The sequence below is a fragment of the Camellia sinensis genome, chromosome 15, assembly GCF_055761805.1.
Source record: "Camellia sinensis isolate YWXY chromosome 15, ASM5576180v1, whole genome shotgun sequence".
In the NCBI taxonomy this organism is placed as follows: Eukaryota; Viridiplantae; Streptophyta; class Magnoliopsida; order Ericales; family Theaceae; genus Camellia; species Camellia sinensis.
The window spans coordinates 11,662,819-11,680,490 of record NC_138975.1 but is presented as its reverse complement, the minus strand read 5'-3'; the positions used below and the strand labels follow the sequence as shown (position 1 = coordinate 11,680,490).

Sequence of the window (17,672 nt, the reverse complement as noted above, 5' to 3'; positions counted from 1 at the left end):
CAGGGGGCGAGTGTGGATCCCAACAGACAGGTTCGATATAAATTAAATTGTTTGATAGTTCAATTTTCACACAAGATTATGTATAAAATTCGAATATGATTAACACATTATGCATTGACTATCATAGGTTCCTGATGCATCGAGTGGCCACCGGGAATTTAGGGAATCTGCAGAAGATGAGAATCCATATACACCACCACCAGAAGATCAGGTATAAAATGTATCTTTGCATTCTAAGCTAAAATGTATCTTTGCATTCTTTACATTGTAAGTTAAGAGACTTGTGGGAAAAGATGAGACGGTTTGGCACGAAACTTGGCACACGCGAATCGGGTTCCCGGTTTGGGAGTTAGAGCCGGATTTCACTTTAGGCAAACTAGTTTCTTAAGAAACTTGAACTCGAGGTGTTAACGCCCCAAAATCACCAAACGGCGTCGGTTTGGCACGAAACTTGGCACACACGACCGCCTAGGCACGAGAGACTTGTGGGAGAAGACGGGGCTGGAATCGGGTTCCCGGTTTTGGAGTTAGAGCCGGATTTCACTTTAGGCAAACTAGTTTCTTAAGAAACTTGAACTCGAGGTGTTAACGCCCCAAAATCACCAAACGGCGTCGGTTTGGCACGAAACTTAGCACACACGACCGCCTAGGCACGAGAGACTTGTGGGAGAAGACGGGGCTCGAATCGGGTTCCCGGTTTTTGAGTTAGAGCCGGATTTCACTTTGGGCAAACTAGTTTCTTGAGAAACTTGAACTCGAGGTGTTAACGCCCCAAAATCACCAAACGGCGTCGGTTTGGCACGAAACTTGGCACACACGACCGCCTAGGCACGAGACACTTGTGGGAGAAGACGGGGCTGGAATCGGGTTCCCGGTTTTGGAGTTAGAGCCGGATTTCACTTTAGGCAAACTAGTTTCTTAAGAAACTTGAACTCGACGTGTTAACGCCCCAAAATCACCAAACGACGTCGGTTTGGCACGAAACTTGGCACACACGACCGCCTAGGCACGAGAGACTTGTGGGAGAAGACGGGGCTGGAATCGGGTTCCCGGTTTTGGAGTTAGAGCCGGATTTCACTTTAGGCAAACTAGTTTCTTAAGAAACTTGATCTCGAGGTGTTAACGCCCCAAAATCACCAAACGGCGTCGGTTTGGCACGAAACTTGGCACACACGACCGCCTACGCACGAGAGACTTCTGGGCGAAGACGGGGCTCGAATCGGGTTCCCGATTTTGGAGTTAGAGCCGGATTTCACTTTAGACAAACTAGTTTCTTAAGAAACTTGAACTCGAGGTGTTAACGCCCCAAAATCACCAAACGGCGTCGGTTTGGCATGAAACTTGGCACACACGACCGCCTAGGCACGAGACACTTGTGGGAGAAGACGGGGCTCGAATCGGGTTCCCGGTTTTTGAGTTAGAGCCGGATTTCACTTTAGGCAAACTAGTTTCTTAAGAAACTTGAACTCGAGGTGTTAACGCCCCAAAATCACCAAACGGCGTCGGTTTGGCACGAAACTTGGCACACACGACCGCCTAGGCACGAGAGACTTGTGGGAGAAGACGGGGCTCGAATCGGGTTCCCGGTTTTGGAGTTAGAGCCGGATTTCACTTTAGGCAAACTAGTTTCTTAAGAAACTTGAACTCGAGGTGTTAACGCCCCAAAATCACCAAACGGCGTCGGTTTGGCACGAAACATAGCACACACGACCGCCTAGGCACGAGAGACTTGTGGGAGAAGACGGGGCTCGAATCGGGTTCCCGGTTTTGGAGTTAGAGCCGGATTTCACTTTAGGCAAACTAGTTTCTTGAGAAACTTGAACTCGAGGTGTTAACGCCCCAAAATCACCAAACGGCGTCGGTTTGGCACGAAATTTGGCACACACGACCGCCTAGGCACGAGAGACTTGTGGGAGAAGACGGGGCTGGAATCGGGTTCCCGGTTTTGGAGTTAGAGCCGGATTTCACTTTAGGCAAACTAGTTTCTTAAGAAACTTGAACACGAGGTGTTAACGCCCCAAAATCACCAAACGACGTCGGTTTGGCACGAAACTTGGCACACACGACCGCCTAGGCACGAGAGACTTGTGGGAGAAGACGGGGCTGGAATCGGGTTCCCGGTTTTGGAGTTAGAGCCGGATTTCACTTTAGGCAAACTAGTTTCTTAAGAAACTTGATCTCGAGGTGTTAACGCCCCAAAATCACCAAACGGCGTCGGTTTGGCACGAAACTTGGCACACACGACCGCCTACGCACGAGAGACTTCTGGGCGAAGACGGGGCTCGAATCGGGTTCCCGATTTTGGAGTTAGAGCCGGATTTCACTTTAGACAAACTAGTTTCTTAAGAAACTTGAACTCGAGGTGTTAACGCCCCAAAATCACCAAACGGCGTCGGTTTGGCATGAAACTTGGCACACACGACCGCCTAGGCACGAGAGACTTGTGGGAGAAGACGGGGCTCGAATCGGGTTCCCGGTTTTGGAGTTAGAGCCGGATTTCACTTTAGGCAAACTAGTTTCTTAAGAAACTTGAACTCGAGGTGTTAACGCCCCAAAATCACAAAACGGCGTCGGTTTGGCACGAAACTTGGCACGCACGACCGCCTAGGCACGAGAGACTTGTGGGAGAAGACGGGGCTCGAATCGGGTTCCCGGGTTTGGAGTTAGAGCCGGATTTCACTTTCGGCAAACTAGTTTCTTAAGAAACTTGAACTCGAGGTGTTAACGCCCCAAAATCACCAAACGGCGTCGGTTTGGCACGAAACGTGGCACACACGACCGCCTAGGCACGAGAGACTTGTGGGAGAAGACGGGGCTCGAATCGGGTTGCCGGTTTTGGAGTTAGAGCCGGATTTCACTTTAGGCAAACTAGTTTCTTAAGAAACTTGAACTCGAGGTGTTAACGCCCCAAAATCACCAAACGGCGTCGGTTTGGCACGAAACTTGGCACACACGACCGCCTGGGCACGAGAGACTTGTGGGAGAAGACGGGGCTGGAATCGGGTTCCCGGTTTTGGAGTTAGAGCCGGATTTCACTTTAGGCAAACGTGTTTTTTAAGAAACTTGAACTCGAGGTGTTAACGCCCCAAAATCACCAAACGGCGTCGGTTTGGCACGAAACTTGGCACGCACGACCGCCTAGGCACGAGAGACTTGTGGGAGAAGACGGGGCTCGAATCGGGTTCCCGGATTTGGAGTTAGAGCCGGATTTCACTTTAGGCAAACTAGTTTCTTAAGAAACTTGAACTCGAGGTGTTAACGCCCCAAAATCACCAAACGGCGTCGGTTTGGCACGAAACTTGGCACACACGACCGCCTAGGCACGAGAGACTTGTGGGAGAAGACAGGGCTAGAATCGGGTTCCCGGTTTTGGAGTTAGAGCCGGATTTCACTTTAGACAAACTAGTTTCTTAAGAAACTTGAACTCGAGGTGTTAACGCCCCAAAATCACCAAACGGCGTTGGTTTGGCACGAAACTTGGCACAAACGACCGCCTAGGCATGAGAGACTTGTGGGAGAAGACGGGGCTCGAATCGGGTTCCCGGTTTTGGAGTTAGAGCCGGATTTCACTTTAGGCAAACTAGTTTCTTAAGAAACTTGAACTCGAGGTGTTAATGCCCCAAAATCACCAAACGGCGTCGGTTTGGCACGAAACTTGGCACACACGACCGCCTAGGCACGAGAGACTTGTGGGAGAAGACGGGGCTCGAATCGGGTTCCCGATTTTGGAGTTAGAGCCGGATTTCACTTTAGGCAAACTAGTTTCTTAAGAAACTTGAACTCGAGGTGTTAACGCCCCAAAATCACCAAACGGCGTCGGTTTGGCACGAAACTTGGCACACACGACCGCCTAGGCACGAGAGACTTGTGGGAGAAGACGGGGCTCGAATCGGGTTCCCGATTTTGGAGTTAGAGCCGGATTTCACTTTAGACAAACTAGTTTCTTAAGAAACTTGAACTCGAGGTGTTAACGCCCCAAAATCACCAAACGGCGTCGGTTTGGCACGAAACTTGGCACACACGACCGCCTAGGCACGAGAGACTTGTGGGAGAAGACGGGGCTCGAATCGGGTTCCCGGTTTTGGAGTTAGAGTCGGATTTCACTTTGGGCAAACTAGTTTCTTAAGAAACTTGAACTCGAGGTGTTAACGCCTCAAAATCACAAAACGGCGTCGGTTTGGCACGAAACTTGGCACACACGACCGCCTAGGCACGAGAGACTTGTGGGAGAAGACGGGGCTCGAATCGGGTTCCCGGTTTTGGAGTTATAGCCGGATTTCACTTTAGGCAAACTAGTTTCTTAAGAAACTTGAAATCGAGGTGTTAACGCCCCAAAATCACCAAACGGCGTCGGTTTGGCACGAAACTTGGCACACACGACCGCCTAGGCACGAGAGACTTGTGGGAGAAGACGGGGCTCGAATCGGGTTCCCGGTTTTGGAGTTAGAGCCGGATTTCACTTTAGGCAAACTAGTTTCTTAAGAAACTTGAACTCGAGGTGTTAACGCCCCAAAATCACCAAACGACGTCGGTTTGGCACGAAACTTGGCACACACGACCGCCTAGGCACGAGAGACTTGTGGGAGAAGACGGGGCTCGAATCGGGTTCCCGGTTTTGGAGTTAGAGCAGGATTTCACTTTAGGCAAACTAGTTTCTTAAGAAACTTGAACTCGAGGTGTTAACGCCCCAAAATCACCAAACGGCGTCGGTTTGGCACGAAACTTGGCACACACGACCGCCTAGGCACGAGAGACTTGTGGGAGAAGACGGCGCTCGAATCGGGTTCCCGGTTTGGGAGTTAGAGTCGGATTTCTGTCTAGTGAAAATTATTTACTAAACTATCTTTGTAATTATATAGTAGTTAATTTTTTTATATTTTTCTGTAATTAAAATATTAACACCATTATATTGTTATTAATTATTTTTATTTTGTTTTTTTCAGATATTTCCTTAGTTGCAGTTTGCTTCTTGTGGAATGCGGGCGTATAAAGATTATAACCAGCTTTTATTTTTTGAACCCACGAAGGAAGCAAGACGAAAACTTTTGGTTTTGATTTTGATTTTGATTTATGTTATTTAAATTTGTGAACAATATTATGTATGTATTATGCGACATTATGTAGTGGTATAATTTTTATTTCTGTATTGTTATTAATGGAACAACATTATGAATGTTCATCATGTGCCATCTTTTGTTTATGTATGTATTTATATTATTATGTAATTTTTAGATTTTTTTTAGTTATTTTTCATTTAATACAGGTTTTTTTTATATTTTTAATTATTTTTGTACAGGGATTTTTTTTTTAAAATTTTTTTTTGAGACAGCGGAGCTCCCCCGTCGCAAAAGAAAATGGTATCAACCTTTTTGCGACGGCTCAAATACTGTCGCAAAAGGTAGGTATTAAATTGAGAATAAGACCTTTAGCGACGGCGTAGGTTGCGAGCCGTCGCCAATGGTCATTAGCGACGATACTTTTACCGACGGGATTAGGCAGTCGACAAAACTCCTTTAGCGACGGCAAGTCTCTACCGTCGCAAAAAAACAGATTTTCGTAGTTTTTTGGCGACAGAATTTTGCCGTCGCAAAAAATGTTTTTTTACCGTCGCAAAAACAATTGCGACGGCTCTTGCCATCGCTAAATCCCTTTTGCAACCTCCTCTCTTGCGACCCCCCACCTGCCGTTGCAAAAAACTGATCCCCGTCGCAAAAAACTATTAGCGACGGCGTTTGGAGTATTTGCGACGGCGTTTTGCCGTCGCAAAAAACAATTTTTTTTGTAGTGTACTATAGTAATTACAAACATAATATTTTGAAATAAAGTAACATATTACTGTTTATGTCAATTTCGACAATATTTTTTATCTTTTTTGTTACGAATTTTATAGCCAACATGGATCTTATTTGGTAGATTATGATGAGATGATTCTAAAAATATTCAGTGTGTTTGGTTTCAGTTTTCTGAATTCAGTTTTTTGCAAATTGAGAGTTTTGTTTTTCGTATTTTTTTTTTGTTTTTAGTGAATATTTTTAAAATTTTAAGTAATTTTTTTTACTTTTTTAGATGTACCTTACTTAGATATATCTAAATAGTAAATTATTTATGAAAAAATATTTAAAAAATTAATAAATATAAAAAAATATAAAATATATATTGAATTTTTAAAAAATATATATTTTTGTCATTTATTGAATTTTTTAAAGATTTTTTTCACAAATATTATATTTTCTAAGTGTATTTATGTTAGGTGTGTCTAAAAATTAAAAAAATTACTTAAAATATTAAAAAAATTCAGTGAAAACAAAAAAAAAAATTCAAAAAACAAAAAAGAAAATTTTTTTGAAAAGTAAATTCTGAAAACCGAAAACAAACAGAGTGATTAATTTTATTAAAAACTGATATTTAAATCAAAAGTTATATTAGTTTAAAATATTAAATTACTCACTAAGGATATTTTGGTAATAATGCTATGCCCTGGACTTTTCAAGAAAAGCTTTTTGTACTTGTCCTTAATGCATTAGAGTTTTATTATGAGGGAATTTTGACCAAATCCCTCTTTTTAAATTGGAAAATGTTTAAAACTCACCAAAAAAAAAGTCTCACAATTGTATCCATAGTGATGTGATATTATATGTGTCAACTTTTGATTTATTACCCTCCTGCCACATCATTGTGAGTAGATTATGGGTTAAAAGTATGAGTCTTTAACATTATTCTTTTAGGGGTGTTTATTTGGAGGGATTAGAGTATTGGATAGGACTCCATGTCCATTGCATGTAATAGTCCGACGTTTTATTCAAAAAATATAAGTTTGACTAATAGTCCAATCGAATTATCAATCCCTTATTTGTGGGATTATTGTGTCCTGGGAGGGTGTGGGATAAAAAGGATAGGATAACTCCTCCTCCGGATTGGAAGGTTAAAATGACATTTTTGGCCCTCATATTTGGCCCTCAATTTTTTATTTATATTATTTTTAATTATACTTAGTAAAGTAAAATAAAATTTAAAAATCTCAACTAAAAATTAAATTAAATTAATAGTCCAATGCATTATAATCTCCCTTTAAAAGTTCAATTTATTTAATTAAAAATAAAATTAAAAGTTCAAATTAAAATAAAATTAAAAAATCTCAACTAAAAATTAAAATAAATTTAAATAATTTTTATTGATATTCTATTTATTTAATTTTTTAAAAAGTTTTAGTAAAAAAATACACATCAGATTCAATAGAATAGTCCAATCCAAACATTTAATTCCATGACTAAAAGAAAATAGGATTCAATAGAATAATCAGATATCTAATTCCATGATTAAACAAATATACAATATCAATCCAGTCCAATCAAAGAGTCCGAAGACCGTGTATCTCATAAATTGTCCAGTGAATTATAATCTCCCTTTATTCAGTCCGCCTAAACAACCACCCCCTTAAATTTTTAGAACTAATAGATAATACAAGAAGTAAAACTTGAAAAAAAATGACTAAAAGGTCTCATTAAAAAGATGGGTGCACTAATAAATTCTCTTGACTTTTGGGCACACTAATATGTTCTGTTGACTTTTAATTGTTACAACAAAATCCTAAGTTTTTTATTTTTTTATTTTTTTAGCAGTGTTTTTATAAAAAGTGTCACCAATTGTTAATTTTTAATGATAATTTTAAAAAATTATCAAAAAAAAAATCACTAATTGTTAACTTTTAACATAAAAGTCACTAATTATTAATTTTTAAATTTTTTTTTATCTATACAAATGCTTATAAAGCTTAATGATACACAAGTCCTAATAAGATAACCTCTGAGCAATTAATTAACCCATAAAAGTTCGACATCACTAGTCATATACTTGTAATGTTTGGCAACTTAGGTTTTGGGCTTTTTTGATTATTTTAGTCACAAAAGATAAAATTGACTATTTTAGTTACAAAAAATAAAACATCACATCCAACCCATAATCATTACAGTCTTCTCTCACAAAAAAAGTCAAAAAAGCCAAAAAGTCAAAAAACCCTTCCCAAACCAAACTTTTTAGCCCAGGTTAAAATAGCCAAAAAAGTTAAAAAGCCAAAAAGTCAACCCACTTCCCAAACCAAGCCACTATCTTACATGAAGTATTTCATTGTAGAGTGGTACTACATGCATTAATTAGTATACTAACTAGTATACTAATACTAATTATGATATTATTATTGACTCCACTCATTATACAAATTACAAATACTAAAAATATCTTAAATTATGCCATATTATTGTATACTAATTGATACATATAATATTATTCTTTATTGTATTGTTGCATCATCTTCATCCACATATTTGTTCGACACACAAAATTTTCTTTTAGATAATTTTTTTGGATCATAAGAAATTTTTAAACTAAGGCCTCGTTTGGCAAGTGACTATTTTAGTCAAAAAACAAAAAAGTCACTAAAAAAATTAAAAAGCCAACAGCTCATACCAAAAAGTTAAAGATTCTCTTTTTTTTTTTTTACTTTTTGCACATCTTTTCGTAAAAAGTCAAAAAGTCATCCCAAATATACTAGTTTTTTTTATATCACATTTTAGGCAAAAAATTACTAAAAAAACCTGTTCCCAAACGAGACCTAAGACGGGCATAAACTAACTAAAAATAAAATATCAAACTAATGGTCTTAAAGCCAAAGTCAAAAAAAAAAAAAAAAAAAAAAAAAAAACATGAACTAATGAAACTGTAAATGCCAAAAAATTAATTTAATAGTCTTATGTTGTGTTTGGTTAATAAATTTAAGAAGAGATTTAGAAATGAAAAAGAAAAAGGTGTGTGAAACTAAGTGAAATATAAATATATTTTATTCACATTTCACCTACTTTTTTCAAATCTTTTTCTAAATCTCTTCCTAAATCTTCCAACTAAATATAGGATTAAAGTCTAACCTAAATTGATTTTAATCTATAAAATCGTGTTTAGTTCATGAATTTGGATAAAAAAAAAATTTAAAAGGAAAGGAAAAATTGTGTTAAGTGTTTGAGCCTAAACGTATTTGACTAGCCTATCTTATTATCCGTGAGAAGCGACCCACCAACCTGACCCAACGGGGACTCGACCCCCCAACCCCGATTAGAATTGATTTTCCCTGAAAATTACCTCCCATAGAGCTGGGGATGGTATTAAAAATTAAATCACCGATGATTTTCGGGCCGGGAACGGTGATAGGTCCCCAGCCTCAGCCCCACCCCGAATAGTCCCCGAACAGTCCCATATATATATATTTATATATGTTTAGCCTAATATCTATCTCAAGTTCTTAACTCTCTCTCTCTCTCTCTCTCTCTCTCCTTCTCCTTCTACTCTCTGTGAGAGAAATGAATGAGCACCTTCCAGATCTGAGTCGCGATGAACATTTTTTAGCACCACCATCAGCTGCTGATCGCACTATCGTCACCAATACCACCACCACGCTCTCTCTCTTTCTTACACCTCTATTTGTTGTCTCGTCTCCAGATCTGACACTGTTCTTCTCTTACAGGTCGCCCTCTAGCCCTCTCTCACGGTACTTCCAATCTGAGGTAATATATATATATATATACACTGGTTCTCAAGATCTTCACTATATCAACATCATTAATATAGTTATAGATATACATTTTGTTGTTGTTAATGTTGATGATGATTTTGTAGACTGTAATTGTTGTTGTCGATGTTGATGATGATGATGAGATAGCTGCTGTTTTTTTTTTTTTTTTAGCCAGGGAATTTTCAAGGTCAGGGAAACTCGATCCCCGTTAGGGGGTGGGGCCGGGCATGGTGATAGGTTCCCCGTTAGGGATCGGGGCCGGGGCCGGGGGAATTTTCACCATCGAGGATCGCGAACGGGGAGTGTGATCCCTGGCCTCGCCCTACCCCGTTGCCATTCTTACTACCAATGCAGCCCAATTGATTAGCTAGTGAAAGACATACCATCAGCGTGACCAATGAGTCTAATTAAAATATGAAAAACCAAAAGGAAAAATTTTAAAATGTACGCTTGATAATTATTATGATTTTTTTTTAAAAAATATAATTTTGAATCTCGACCCATTAAGCTATGTCTCTGGCCCTCCCATTGGCGCACGAGAGACTATCTGTCAACCTTATCACAAGCTTGTCTAAACCAAACTTGTTGGATAGACTTTTGGTCTATGATTTTGGCCAGCAAATCGACTCATAAAAAAAAAAAAAAAAAAAAGATTTTGTATCAGCCGGTCTCAATAATTAAATCTATTACCCATTAAGTCCTAAGTTTTTATCTCATGTGCCAGAAAGTCCTGTTATATTTTTTTTATCCCGATTTTGCCCCTGCTGTTATACTGCCAGAGTTATTGATGAATTCGTTGGTGTTGGTGTTGGTGTTCGTGTTGCTGAACATGAGAACTGCTTCTGTGGCCCTTGAATTTGTGAGAGATGGTGTTAGATCTGAGAGAGATCAAGAAGATCGACATGAATGGAAATGGGGTGTGTCGACATTGACAAGTTCCAAAGCCATTGATGAATTCGTTGGTATTGGTGAACATGAGAACTGTCTATGTAGCCCTTAGATTTGAGAAAGATGATGTTAGATCTAAGAGAGATCAAGAAAATCGACATGAATTAAGACGGGTGTGTCGACATTGATGAGTTTAGAGTTCTATATTGTTTAAACTAATGATAAATTTGTTTGAATCGGTGATAAATATGTTAAAACCAGTGATAAATCAGTGATAATTTTGTTTAAACTAGTGATAAATTTATCACTGATGAATTTGTTAAAAATTTTACAAATAGTAGACTTGATTTGAGAGAGAGAAAGGGTATCACAACAAATTTATCACTAAATTAAGTAACAAATTAAGTAACAAATGTATCATTCATAAATTAAGTAACAAATTTATAACTGAATTAAGTAACAAATTTATCAGATTAGTTACACGTCTGTAAAAGATCAACAACACATTTCAATGCACTGATTGGACACTTTGCATCCCAAACCGGTAATAGAGAAAGACAGTGGGAACGATGATGTCGAAGATGGTAGATTGGTGGTGGAGAAAGATAGTAGATTGATGATGGAGAATTATGATGTTGAAGTTAGCAGATGAATGATGGGGGAGGAGCAACGGTGATGGCAACGAAGGAGAATGAGATGATGTTTGGTGATGAAGAAAAAGGAGGAAATGGTGTGCCAATAACGAAAATAAGAGAGAGAGAGAGAGAGAGAGAGAGAGAGGATGTGTTTGGATTTAGGGTAAAATCACTCAACTGAATGTAAGAGATAAAAATAGAAGATAAGCTAAATTATTTTGGGTCAGGACTTCTTAGGAATTAAGTATGGTCCAAAGGACCAGCCCGTAACTCCCCCTAAAAAAATTTACCTAACATTCTTGGACATCATTTTTGTGGTTAGCCAAGCCCAATACCTCTAATAAAGAGAAGAAAAAAAAAAAGTAGACGAAGCTCATAAATTTGAATAGGAATAGAGGTGGTCACGGATCGGTTCTGTGCAGTTCAGATGACGAGTTAGACCTGCCCGATAGGATGCGGGTTAGGAAAAAATGGAACCATGTCCGCCCACAATGCGGGTTGCAAATTGAATGGGTGGATCATACGATTGTGCGGGCAGTTGTGGGCGGTTTATGAATTAGACCTTTTTTTTTTTTTTGAAATTTTATTTTTGGGCTTTTACGTTGGGGCTGTAAAAGGGTCAAAAATTAAACTCCAAATTAAGTATAGGCCTGAGTGCTGAAATCGCTCCTTTTAGGCGACCATGAATGTCTATAGGAGCATGGGATAAAGCCCAAGAGAAGTGGGCCAACAAGTGGGCCAAAGCAGGTCCGACCCACCAAGGATCCAAACAGACTCCATGAAGAAAGTGTCTAAGTCAAGTTGCAGAGGTACTACTTGCAGTCATCAAAGTTGCTGAAGGAAACAGAAAACCGAAGTGACTAAATTGTGGAGGCAACACTTGCAACTTACAAGTTGCAAAGGTACTTTGTCGGCGCCGCCATCCTTAATATTGTTGGGGTAGCCATTTGGATTTGCAACGAGAAATGGCTACCGTAATAACTACAGCCGCCGCAATTAACTTGCGAAGGGAGGCACCCTACTATGGTGATAGAAGCCTTTGGAAGAGGTTTCTCCCTCGTAAGTAAAGGCTGATAGTAGGCCTAGGACTGATAGCAAGTTCCATATCTCACTGGTTGGAGCTGATAGCAGGCCCAAAGGAAAAATATATTGTGACAACCCCATGAAAATAGGAACAGGGTAGCCCGAGTATAAGGGACTCCCTTTCCATTACCCAGGTCATGGACCTACCTTAGTCACATAGGTAGGACTTAAGGAAGCCTCCTTGGGCTTGGTACTAAGGCACAACATGGCTGATAGCAGGCTTGGCTGTGGCCTTTACCCTGGGAAGCTAGGGAGTTTGTGGTTAAGTGGCTAAGGGTGGATGTTTCGCAAAGGAGAACACAAAACATGGCCGATAGTAGGCTATGAAGTCCTAAGAATGCATGTATTGGCCAAACTGAGCTGAAAAGGTAAGTATAGCGGCAAGATTTTACCACCACGAGTGCACTTGTCGAGGCTCACGCTGAGAAGGCAAGTTGTAGCAACAAACACTCCCGTCTCAAGTGCACTAGCTGAGATGTCTGTATGATTCATGCTAAGAAAGCAAGTCGCAGTGGCAAACACTATCGCCGCAAGTGCACTCGCTGAGGCAGTTGTACCAAACAGATAATACATAGTACATGCAAAGGGACGTGTGTCACTTCCAACCTGGTAGCTCAAGGCAGAATATTCCATATGATCCTCTAGGACACATGTCTTCTCTCTATTTCGCCATTTGGTGTCCTCTTGGTACCAAGGAAAATCCTATAAATATGACCTATTTTTCAATCCAAAAAAAGATGATTTTTGGGGGATTTTGAGGAGATACTATCCATTTGTGCACTGCCATTGTCTTCTTCTTGAACTACTTGCTTCACCCTCACCTAGCTGTTCACTCTTCGACCTCCCAAACAATTGTTGCTGCTGATTCTCCAGTCATTCCATCATTCTTGGACTATTAACATAGTTTTATCTCTCTAATCATCTTCTTAATCTCGAAACTTCCTACAAGGCCCTTTTCCATTTTTCTGAAGCTATAAAAAAACAAACATAACTGTTTTTATTTTTATTTTTATTTTTTGCACTTTGAATATGTATATAACAAATAAAGACCCAAAAAAAACCAAGACAAATAATTTTTTGTTTATTATTATTCAACCTAGCTGGCTTTATCACATACCAGTTACAAGAACCCATTTCTTCCCATATATTGCTTACCTCTTTGCATCCAAGTATCAAACCATCCATACCCCTCCCATTCTCTCTCTTCCATCGCTTTCCAACTTACAAGTTTACAACAATGAAAACATTTTGTTTTATTAAATAAACAAAACAAAAGTTACAAACAAAAGTCTGCAAACCCACAACACAACTAGCAAAGCAAACCATAAATACATGAAGAAAGAGGATTCTAGATCTGGGTACTTTCTTGCAAAGAAAACTTTTTTTTTTTTTTTTGCAGTAGATCTTCCAAATCTGGCATCTCTAGATCTGGTAGGCGACCTATAAATATGACCTATTTTCCAGTCCAAAAAAAAAATATTTTTGGGGGATTTTGAGGAGATCCTATCCATTTGTGCACTGCCATTGTCTTCTTCTTGAACTACTTGTTTCACCCTCACCAAGCTGCTCACTCTTCAACCTCCCAGACAGTTGTTGATGCTCATTCTCCAGTCATTCCATCATTATTGGACTATTAACATAGTTTTATCTCTCTAATCATCTTTTTAATCTCGAACCTTCCTACAAGGGCCTTTCCCATTTTCTGAAGTCATAAAAAAACAAACATAACTATTTTTATTTTTATTTTTTGCACTTTGAATATGTATATAACAAATAAAGACCCAAAAAAAACCAAGACAAATAATTTTTTGTTTATTATTATTCAACCTAGCTAGCTTTATCACATACCAGTTACAAGAACCCATTTCTTCCCATATACTGCTTATCTCTTTGCATCCAAGTATCAAACCATCCATACCCCTCCCATTCTCTCTCTTCCATCGCTTTCCAACTTACAAGTTTACAACAATGAAAACATTTTGTTTTATTAAATAAACAAAACAAAAGTTACAAACAAAAGTCTGCAAACCCACAACATAACCAGCAAAGCAAACCATAAATAAATGAAGAAAAAGGATTCTAGATCTGGGTACTTTCTTGCAAAGAAACCTTTTTTTTTTTTTTTTTTGCAGTAGATCTTCCAAATATGGCATCTCTAGATCTGGTAGGTGACGGCGACAAAGAGAAGATGAGGGGACAACGGCAAGCAACCAACGACATGGTTGGTCGTGATGAAGCGTTGATGGAGTAGGGGTTGATCTGCAAGAGACGACGGCAATGGTAGAGGAGAGGAAAGAGATGGCGACGGGAAGGAGATGAAACAGACGGCGAGCAAGAAGCGAGAGATGGTGCTAGTAACGGCAACGGCGAGGAAAGTAGAGAGAGGTAGGCGAGATAAGAGAGGGAGATAGAGAAAGAAAGACAGGGGCCAGATGAGAGAAAGAGAGAGAAAGAGCTGGGTAGAGAAAGAAAAGAGAACCAAAAAAATGAATTCAACATGTGATGTGGGAGTGAGTTTTTTTTTTACTTTAAACATAATTTGCGAGCAGGTCATGTGGTTACGTAGGTAGGGTCGGATCTTACCTGAACTCGAATTTGCATGGAAAATAGACTCGCACCCACCCTATTTATGCATGCGGGTAGGGTTGGTTTGGGCAGTTGGGCGGGTAGGATAAACCGTTGCCCACCCCTAAGTAGGAATTTAAAAAATTAAAGAAAAAATATGTGTAAAAAGTATATAAAATATAATTACATTTTATTTACCGCTTCATTTATTACGACGAAAACGTTTTTTAGAAAATATTTTTCACATTTTTTGGTGTTTGGTATGATGGAAAACAAATCTATTGGGACATAAAATAGTTTTTACTTTTAAAAAGTAAAAGTGTTTTTCAAATTAAATTTTTATCAATGTCACCACATTGCCGCTGCCGCCACCACTACCACTGCAATTGCTGCTACCACTTCCACTACCACCTTCTCCTCCAACCTACTGCTGCCACTACTACTACCACTAATGCAATTATTAGTGCATTAATTTCAAGAATGCAACCAAACATAAGAAAACGTTTTTTATAGAAAATATTTTTTATTGAAAAATCTTTTCTGTCAAAATAAACGGAGCATACATTTCATTTATTTTTTTCCTTTTTATTTTTAAATACCTTACTAAATTTATAAATCAAACACAATCTTAATAGGTTGTACAAAGGAGACAGAAATGAAACCCGTGGATTTGGATTGGCCAAAGACCCTTGCCATTCGTTTTGTTGGGGATATATTTTATACAGTAGTTGAATATATAATTTAATATACGTCACAATTTCATTGTAAAGCCGGCCCAGCCATAAGCAGGTGAGGCAGTTGCCTAACGCGCCAACATTGTGAAAGGCCTTAAATTCGAGTAAAATTTCAGTTTAGTGATATCGTTATGATCAAAGTGATCTTTGGTCTTTGCTTAGTGCGGATCTTGGTCTCCGTATACTTGGGTGGAAGATATTCGGATCTTCACTAGTCATATTGTCTTGTTAGATGTAGAATATGTTTCAACGTAATTTTTTGACTTTGGCTTTATTCAATTTAAATAAATAAATAAATAAAATGATTATGGGCGGAAGTTTGTAGGGGTTGGGATAGGGGTGAGCATGGTTCGGATTGGACCGGATTGGGGTAAAATCAAGACCAATCCGTTATTTACGGTTCCTGAAAAATTGGAACCAATTCAATCCGTTTAAATCATGGAACCAATTCGAACCAATCCATTTAAATACGGATTGGATCGGTTTAGGACCACAGATTCACATAATTAAATAACAAAAAAATATATATAACACTTTAATTTCATAAACATAGCGCTATATTAGTTCCACAATAGCAACATCTATTTCTATAATAGCGACATACTATGATAGAATTTAAACAACCATAAGAAAACTGGTTTCATCATAAGTATTTAGACTATTACAAATTAAAACTAAAAATTAACAAACAAAATTAATAAAAGAAGATATTATACGGTTTTAGGTTTGAGTTTAGATTTTATATAGAATAAGAAAAGATACTATAGGGGAGGATGTATAATAAAAATATATATCATTTGTATACGGTCCGAATCGGTTCCAATCCGGAACCGTGGTGTTCAATCCGGAACCAATCCGTGTACTACGGATTTTTAATTTTTCAATCCGGAACCGAACTACGGATTCAAAAAACCAATCCAAATCGGATTAGACTGGACTGGATCGGATTACGGATTTCACGGATTCCTTGCTCAGCCCTAGGTTGGGAGAGCCCCAACCCTCTCCGTTTTTTAATAATTTGTTATTAATTTTATATTTCTGAATATTTATAAAATATATAATGGAATGATTCCTTAATTTTATAAAAATTATTTTGTAAACTTCTTATTTTATTAATATTTCACCATGTATAATGGAATGATATCTAATTATTTCACATTTTAAATAATAATATTAATTTTATCAAGTCAATTTTATTAATATAAATGGTAAGAAATTTATTAGAAAATCTTTTTTAAAGTGTTTGTATTCTAATTAATCCATAAGATATTCTTGTATTTCAATAAGTCCTATTATTTGAACATTTGATTTACCAAATCCTAATTCTCATTTTTAAAGTTTTTATAGACATTTCTACCCTTATAAATATTTTTTTGAATAGTTAGTAATTTTATGATGTTAACATTCATATTTTACAATGTGAATATTCACATTGATGTGTGAATGTTTACATGAATAGTATGAATATTCACATTGACAGTGCGAATATTCACATCACGGAATATTCACGCTGTAAATGTGAATATTATTAGAGATATTTTAGTAACTATGTTATTCATAGGACTTACTGAAATATAAAAAAATAATGTGAATTAAATGGAACATAAGTTAGTGAAAAGAGATTTATGAAAAAATACCCCATAAATAGCACGTCACTTATTATTTTAATTTTAAAAATCAAATAGTATATATACATTTTTATAAATAATGGTAGTGCTTAAAATTTCATTTCTAAATTAATTTATCCATGATGACATGGCAGATATTGAGTATTAATTGATTGATTTTTAAATACGGTGCAGCTTTCCTCACATCTTTAATCAGATTAGGCGTTGTTGTTAAGTCAGCGGGGGCCTACCACGGGTCTTGTTTTGATAATTTGAACCGTTCAATATGTAGAACTCATCGAATATTATATTTCTATTAAAAATCACGTCGATCAGATATCGATAACTATGTGATCAAATCAGTTTTGTATTAAAAAAAAGACTGTAAACAAATTAACAGTTGAACAAAAATTGATAAGATGAGATAGCTATCGATATCCGATCAACGTGATTTTTTACAAGCATATAACACTTGACGAGTTCTACATATTGAACGGTTCGGATTATTAAAACGGGACTCCTGGTGGCCCCCATGGGCCGAACAACACCGTCTAATCCGATTAAAGACCGGAAGCAAGTTGTTCCCTTTTAAATAATCAAT

General features: G+C 37.9%; 1 long non-coding RNA gene across 1 annotated transcript; it reads left to right on the top strand.

Annotated features, from left to right (window-relative positions):
* The first annotated feature begins 141 nt into the window (after window positions 1–141).
* On the top strand, window positions 142–5,225 carry LOC145813464 (uncharacterized). Its single transcript, XR_014356552.1, has 2 exons — window positions 142–211; window positions 4,944–5,225. It is a non-coding gene; the product is annotated as an uncharacterized LOC145813464 (long non-coding RNA).
* The last annotated feature ends 12,447 nt before the right edge of the window (window positions 5,226–17,672 follow it).